This window comes from Schistocerca piceifrons, chromosome 3, assembly GCF_021461385.2.
Source record: "Schistocerca piceifrons isolate TAMUIC-IGC-003096 chromosome 3, iqSchPice1.1, whole genome shotgun sequence".
Classification (NCBI taxonomy): Eukaryota; Metazoa; Arthropoda; class Insecta; order Orthoptera; family Acrididae; genus Schistocerca; species Schistocerca piceifrons.
Genome location: NC_060140.1, coordinates 827,694,724 through 827,703,459, shown reverse-complemented (window position 1 = coordinate 827,703,459; position 8,736 = coordinate 827,694,724).

The window sequence follows — 8,736 nt, the reverse complement described above, 5'->3', positions numbered from 1 at the left end:
GTATATACAAACAGTAAAACAATTACAATATATAAAGACACAGAAATGTGATATCTTCAGGTAACAAAATAAGGAAAAAAATTTATAGCGCAGCAGATGGAAATAGGAGGATATGCATTTCCGGCGTTACACGTACAGTATTTAACAATCATTTTCTGAGCATTGCTGGTGAATTGAATAAAAATTTAGTTTCTACAGGAAATCATATAAATTTCTTAGTAAATGCCTTTCCGAGATTGATGTCTGAAATACTCCTCTTTGATACAGACAAGAGGGAGATGGGGTGAATAATTAAATCACTGAAGACTGAGGACTCTCATGGATATGATGGAGTGCCTAGCAGAATATTTAAGTAGTGTGCTGTAGATGTTAGCTCTGTATTTGGCCATATTTGTGACTTTTTGTTTAGGAATGGTCAGTTTCCTGGACAATTTAAGTACTCAACAGTAAAGCCACTATATCAAAAGGGATAATGTAGATAATTTTAGACCTATCTCAGTGTTTGCTAATGTTACTGAAAAGGCTGTGTATGTAAGGATAATTGATCATTTTATATCACACGATTTTTCTCCAAATGTAATATTCGACTTTAAAAGTCATTTAAAACCTGACAGTGCTAGATTCTCTTTTCTCTGCGAGGTAGTGGATGGGTTAAACAAAAGTTTTCGAACGCTAGGCATATTTTAAGATTTCACTATGGTGTTTGATTGTGTTGATCACAAAATATTGCTCCAAAAGTTGGACAATTACAGAATATGTGGAATAGGTCACAATTGGTTCACCTCTTATTTTAGCAACAGACAACAGAAGTTCACCATTCACAGTGTTGAGAATGGCTGTGATGTGGGGTCTGAGTGGGGTACGGTCAAGTTGGGGGTGCCCCAGGGATCAGTGTTGGGGCCACTCCTGTTCCTTACTTATACAGGGTGTCACAAAAAGGTATGGCCAAACTTTCAGGAAACATTTCTCACACACAAAGAAAGAATATATGTTATGTGGACATGCATCCGGAAACGCTTAATATCCATGTTAGAGCTCATTTCACTTTCATCAGTATGTACTGTACTTCCTCGATTCACCGCCAGTTGGCCCAATTGAAGGAAGGTAATGTTGACTTCCGTGCTTGTGTTGACATGCGACTCATTGCTCTACAGTACTAGCATCAAGCACATCAGTATGTAGCATCAACACGTTAGTGTTCATCCCAGACGTGATTTTGCAGTCAGTGCAATGTTTACAAATGCGGAGTTGGCAGATGCCCATTTGATGTATCGATTAGCACAAGGCAATAGCTGTGGCGTGGTACGTTTGTATCGAGACAGATTTCCAGAACGAAGGTGTCCCGACAGGAAGACGTTCGAAGCAATTGATCGGCGTCTTAGAGAGCACGGAACATTCCAGCCTATGACTCGCGACTGGGGAAGACCTAGAACAAGGAGGACATGTGCAATGGACGAGGAAATTCTTCGTGCAGTTGATGATAACCCTAGTGTCAGCGTCAGAGAAGTTGCTGCTGTACAAGGTAACGTTGACCACGTCACTGTATGGAGAGTGCTATGGGAGAACCAGTTGTTTCCATACCATGTACAGCATGTGCAGGCACTATCAGCAGCTGATTGGCCTCCACGTGTACACTTCTGCAAATGGTTCATCCAACAATGTGTCAATCCTCATTTCAGTGCAAATGTTCTCTTTACGGATGAGGCTTCATTCCAATGTAATCAAATTGTAAATTTTCACAATCAACGTGTGTTGGCTGACGACAATCCGCACGCAATTGTGCAATCACGTTGAAATGTCCGCTTAGAAAAATTATACAAGACTGTGCTTAAACTGACACACAGTATTTTTAGCGCAACGCAATCTGACTTTCAAAATCCCTACAAAAGAATGGCCCTGACTAACATGAACCTATACATTTCACAAATCACTTACCTCACAAAAATGTTCGTGTCTCGAACTACTGCAATACAGCGAGCGCCACTTCTGCAAGCTAAATAAAAGATTCAAACTACGGAAGGCACTGACTACTGATAGGCATAGTTAGCAAATGAATTTTAATAGAGAACAAACAATGAATTTACCTTAATAGTGTTGAAAAATCATAATATACATAGCAGTTCATGACATCCAGTCTTACAAATTTCAAAACTCCGCCATTTCTCTCCCCACATCCACCATTGCTGGCGGCTCACCTCCAACTGCGCAACGCTGTGCGCTGTTCACATCCAGCTGCCCAACACTACAACGGCAGACAACAAGGCAAACTAGCCACAGACTGCACACAGCACAGCCAGTGATTTTCATACAGAGCGCTACGTAACGTTGCCAATAAGAAAACATAAACAGCCTACTTACATAGCCCCCATGCTCCCCACAAAAAATTTTACAAATTGTTTTGGGCACTGGTCAATACAGATTTGAAAAAATTTTTCATAATTACAGTAAGAAAGATATCAAATGCACACACTTATTGATACAGTGTTGGTCAAAAGCTAAAATTTTCTCACAGTCCATAAAGACAGTCCTGATCATTCATTACAGTAAAATTGCAGTGTTTTTTTTTCTCAAAGTCTGAGCAGTAAAAGAGAATGCACACGGAAGTAGTGGAATTCCATGCAGTCTTGAAGAAGTAGTGTTGTCCTTCCAACGGAAAGACAGTGCTGACTCGTGACATGCAGACAGGTAATGGGCCACAACAGAGCAAACCCACAGCAGAGTCATTCGACGTTTTGAAGAATATTGGTAGGTAGGTCATCACAGAGTAGACCCACTGTAGTCCTGGAAGAGATTGTGGTATTGGTGAGCCACCAGAGGTGCAGACCCACTGCAGTCCTTGTAGAAATAATGGTACTGGTGAGTCAGCAAAGGTGTAGACCCACTGTAGTTCTTTTAGAGATGGCCAGCAGCCATCTGCTGCGACTGTGCAGGTGCACAATCACCATCAAAGAGTCTTGCAAACAATATAGCAAGTCCATAACCACCACTTGTGCACTCACAAAGTTTTTGGAATAGTCCTTAGAACCAGCAATGTTGTTATCCAGTCCCTTGCAGAATTATTCACACATATGCAAACACTAACGGTCCCTACTTCTCACATATTGTCCATATACTATGACCAACAGAAACGTGTGCAGTGAAATGGAACTTACAAGTTAATAATTTGATGAACTGGTATCAATTACAATTTTATAACACAAAAATACAATAACAAAGGTACAAAATGAATCATTAAAAACATAATAAAACAGATAACATTTGTAGTAATAGGGGATTTACAAAAGAATAGAAATAAACATATACATCAGTGTTACAGGAATTATGTCATAAGTAAATACCTAAAGATCAGAATAGCTTTTGAAACATCACCTTCACATATGAGCAACAAAACCGAAGAAATAATGTCTAAACATCTTTTCAAAGAAAATAACATATTATCAGAAAAATTCTACAATGTAACTCTCATCAGATAAACACATAAAGACAGGAACAACACAAATATACAAGAGTACAAACACATAGTGGAATAACAGAAAAGGAAAGGACAGGGTTTGTTTTACTGCAGTATCTTGCAAGCAAAACTTTCTTTACTTCTTGGAGATCTCCCTTCGTTCTTCATTATTTCAAAAAGTGATATTTATACCGGCTTTCTGTACTTTTTTCGTAAAACTTCTCAATGCATTTCTTCCAATTCATCGCAGCTCATTCTCTTATATAGTCTACCCCCTCTTAAGCTAACTTAAATCTACTGAGCTCAGATGCTAAACTAAGGGACGAGGCAATGCAGCAGCATAAAACAATTAATACAAACAGCAATGAAAAAAATGGAAATTGTCAAAGCAAGCTGCAGTAAATTCAAATTACCAATCAATGCAACATTACAACTAATATGAGCCAATGTGCAGCAACAAGAAAAATAAATCAGTAGTAAAACTAGCTTAACAGAGTAATACAAAGTGAAATTTAGTAGCACTATGCCTAGCAAACAGCAGCAGCAAATGCAATAACTTATATCTGAACATGACATAGCTCAAGCAGAAAAAATATTACACTAAAGACAACAATGCAGACATTCACATCTTAATGTCTATGTAATTAAAGTGGTGCACCACAAGAAGTTATTCTACCAAAAAAATTACCAAGTAGTTGAAAAGAAAATTCCGATTGTTCCATATCCAAGTCTACCAAAATTTGGTAATTGTTGCCTTCACTCATTTTAATAATTTTCAATATAAATGCCAAATCTCAAATCTAATTAGGATTCCTCACACTAATAATCTCGCTGACGTATCGACCATTTCGTAACCAGTACTTCGTTACGAGATTTGCACAATGCAAAATTCGTGTCCAGAACAACCTCAAATCTGGAGATTGTCCTGTCACCAGGTCGCCACGTGTAACCTCCCCCTCACTTATCGACCTTAATGACAGTAAAAAATTAAACCACGTGTACCTATTAGAAATTTGGGAAAAAGCAATCGTCACCGAAGTTAATTTGTCGGTAAAGAGGGAGGAAAGGGTTACATCTAAATGAAAGGAAAAATGCAAATGAAACTGGTGGAAATTAATTTTGGAAAGGGGTAAAGTTAATAAAGAAAGTAAATGTGCAGCCGTTACGTTAACAATTAACTAGCGGTAATTAGATATTTGAGATTTGGGAGAAATTATGGTCGCAAGTCCTATGGACAATTCTATAGTAACTGAAAAAGAAAGGTTATTACACATATAATTAGTACTAGAAGCGTGGCAACTGAAGGTTGACACGTGTAGTGTGAAAACTGAAAGTTTGTCAGAAGTAATAAATTTCGCTACATTCTGACTTAATTTAGCAAAAGAATTAATAAAACCGGAAAACTGAAAGTTAATTTAGTGACTGAAGTTAATAGCGAGCTTTCTTTCTGAAGCACATCGAAATTCAGTAAAATACGGTTAGTCTTGGACTACCTCTACAATCATTTCAAAAGCTACTTGAATCTATGCAATTTAGAAATAAGAGATTTAACTTTGAACTTGAATTAAATGATTCTGAACAATTAACAATAGTAAAATTTAGTACATACCAAGCTGAGCTGCAGTCACAGGTAAGCTAAAATACGGTAACAAAACTCACACTCTTAATTTGTGCTTGTTGTAGCCAGCTATGAATACCTTAACTGAACTTTGAAATTAAAGCAGTGAAATCGAATGATGCTGCGATTGAATTTCAACGACACTCGGGTTCATTCCGGAAAAAGGAGGGACCCTGCTTGATAATGCAATTGGGACAATGAGTAACAAAGGTTCATGCTAAGTTGCTGTAATTTTGTGATGCAACCATTTTAAAAGTTTGAAAAGCTGAGGCCTGCCATACAGTTCTAAAACTTTACGTGCTTCCAGTCTTCCTTGTTGGTTGATTGAAGGTTTGAAGCCGTCGATCGAGGAGGTGGCGACAGTCACTCATTGTTGGCCATCGCTGTTGCAGAAGCTGCATGTTGGCGCACCTTCTTCTCGACACGGTCACCAGACGAAACGGGCTCTTGATGTGCGCCAGCTAATGCTTCCCATATGCGACACCATGTCAGAAACTACCATCGCAAGTCGAGCGCAATTACATGCTGCCAAACCCCGAAAGCGCGGCAACTCGCGGGAGCGTCACACAACACACCTGCTCCACTGCACTACTGCGGCCAGACTCCCCCTGCCCAGCCCGCGCTCCACGCAGTAGAGTTGACATTACCAAAGATCCTAAACACTTTTGTTCTCCACACGACCTATCGATGTATTCGTTCGATAGCATATATTTCCCTGGGCCAGACCCAGCGTATAAATACAAATAATATTCACAAAACAAATCAACATAAATGCATAAATATATGTATATACAAACAGTAAAACAATTACAATATATAAAGACACAGAAATGTGATATCTTCAGGTAACAAAATAAGGAAAAAAATTTATAGCGCAGCAGATGGAAATAGGAGGATATGCATTTCCGGCGTTACACGTACAGTATTTAACAATCATTTTCTGAGCATTGCTGGTGAATTGAATAAAAATTTAGTTTCTACAGGAAATCATATAAATTTCTTAGTAAATGCCTTTCCGAGATTGATGTCTGAAATACTCCTCTTTGATACAGACAAGAGGGAGATGGGGTGAATAATTAAATCACTGAAGACTGAGGACTCTCATGGATATGATGGAGTGCCTAGCAGAATATTTAAGTAGTGTGCTGTAGATGTTAGCTCTGTATTTGGCCATATTTGTGACTTTTTGTTTAGGAATGGTCAGTTTCCTGGACAATTTAAGTACTCAACAGTAAAGCCACTATATCAAAAGGGATAATGTAGATAATTTTAGACCTATCTCAGTGTTTGCTAATGTTACTGAAAAGGCTGTGTATGTAAGGATAATTGATCATTTTATATCACACGATTTTTCTCCAAATGTAATATTCGACTTTAAAAGTCATTTAAAACCTGACAGTGCTAGATTCTCTTTTCTCTGCGAGGTAGTGGATGGGTTAAACAAAAGTTTTCGAACGCTAGGCATATTTTAAGATTTCACTATGGTGTTTGATTGTGTTGATCACAAAATATTGCTCCAAAAGTTGGACAATTACAGAATATGTGGAATAGGTCACAATTGGTTCACCTCTTATTTTAGCAACAGACAACAGAAGTTCACCATTCACAGTGTTGAGAATGGCTGTGATGTGGGGTCTGAGTGGGGTACGGTCAAGTTGGGGGTGCCCCAGGGATCAGTGTTGGGGCCACTCCTGTTCCTTACTTATACAGGGTGTCACAAAAAGGTATGGCCAAACTTTCAGGAAACATTTCTCACACACAAAGAAAGAATATATGTTATGTGGACATGCATCTGGAAACGCTTAATATCCATGTTAGAGCTCATTTCACTTTCATCAGTATGTACTGTACTTCCTCGATTCACCGCCAGTTGGCCCAATTGAAGGAAGGTAATGTTGACTTCCGTGCTTGTGTTGACATGCGACTCATTGCTCTACAGTACTAGCATCAAGCACATCAGTATGTAGCATCAACACGTTAGTGTTCATCCCAGACGTGATTTTGCAGTCAGTGCAATGTTTACAAATGCGGAGTTGGCAGATGCCCATTTGATGTATCGATTAGCACAAGGCAATAGCTGTGGCGTGGTACGTTTGTATCGAGACAGATTTCCAGAACGAAGGTGTCCCGACAGGAAGACGTTCGAAGCAATTGATCGGCGTCTTAGAGAGCACGGAACATTCCAGCCTATGACTCGCGACTGGGGAAGACCTAGAACAAGGAGGACATGTGCAATGGACGAGGAAATTCTTCGTGCAGTTGATGATAACCCTAGTGTCAGCGTCAGAGAAGTTGCTGCTGTACAAGGTAACGTTGACCACGTCACTGTATGGAGAGTGCTATGGGAGAACCAGTTGTTTCCATACCATGTACAGCATGTGCAGGCACTATCAGCAGCTGATTGGCCTCCACGTGTACACTTCTGCAAATGTTCATCCAACAATGTGTCAATCCTCATTTCAGTGCAAATGTTCTCTTTACGGATGAGGCTTCATTCCAATGTAATCAAATTGTAAATTTTCACAATCAACGTGTGTTGGCTGACGACAATCCGCACGTAATTGTGCAATCACGTTGAAATGTCCGCTTAGAAAAATTATACAAGACTGTGCTTAAACTGACACACAGTATTTTTAGCGCAACGCAATCTGACTTTCAAAATCCCTACAAAAGAATGGCCCTGACTAACATGAACCTATACATTTCACAAATCACTTACCTCACAAAAATGTTCGTGTCTCGAACTACTGCAATACAGCGAGCGCCACTTCTGCAAGCTAAATAAAAGATTCAAACTACGGAAGGCACTGACTACTGATAGGCATAGTTAGCAAATGAATTTTAATAGAGAACAAACAATGAATTTACCTTAATAGTGTTGAAAAATCATAATATACATAGCAGTTCATGACATCCAGTCTTACAAATTTCAAAACTCCGCCATTTCTCTCCCCACATCCACCATTGCTGGCGGCTCACCTCCAACTGCGCAACGCTGTGCGCTGTTCACATCCAGCTGCCCAACACTACAACGGCAGACAACAAGGCAAACTAGCCACAGACTGCACACAGCACAGCCAGTGATTTTCATACAGAGCGCTACGTAACGTTGCCAATAAGAAAACATAAACAGCCTACTTACATAGCCCCCATGCTCCCCACAAAAAATTTTACAAATTGTTTTGGGCACTGGCCAATACAGATTTGAAAAAATTTTTCATAATTACAGTAAGAAAGATATCAAATGCACACACTTATTGATACAGTGTTGGTCAAAAGCTAAAATTTTCTCACAGTCCATAAAGACAGTCCTGATCATTCATTACAGTAAAATTGCAGTGTTTTTTTTTCTCAAAGTCTGAGCAGTAAAAGAGAATGCACACGGAAGTAGTGGAATTCCATGCAGTCTTGAAGAAGTAGTGTTGTCCTTCCAACGGAAAGACAGTGCTGACTCGTGACATGCAGACAGGTAATGGGCCACAACAGAGCAAACCCACAGCAGAGTCATTCGACGTTTTGAAGAATATTGGTAGGTAGGTCATCACAGAGTAGACCCACTGTAGTCCTGGAAGAGATTGTGGTATTGGTGAGCCACCAGAGGTGCAGACCCACTGCAGTCCTTGTAGAAATAATGGTACTGGTGAGTCAGCAAAGGTGTAGACCCACT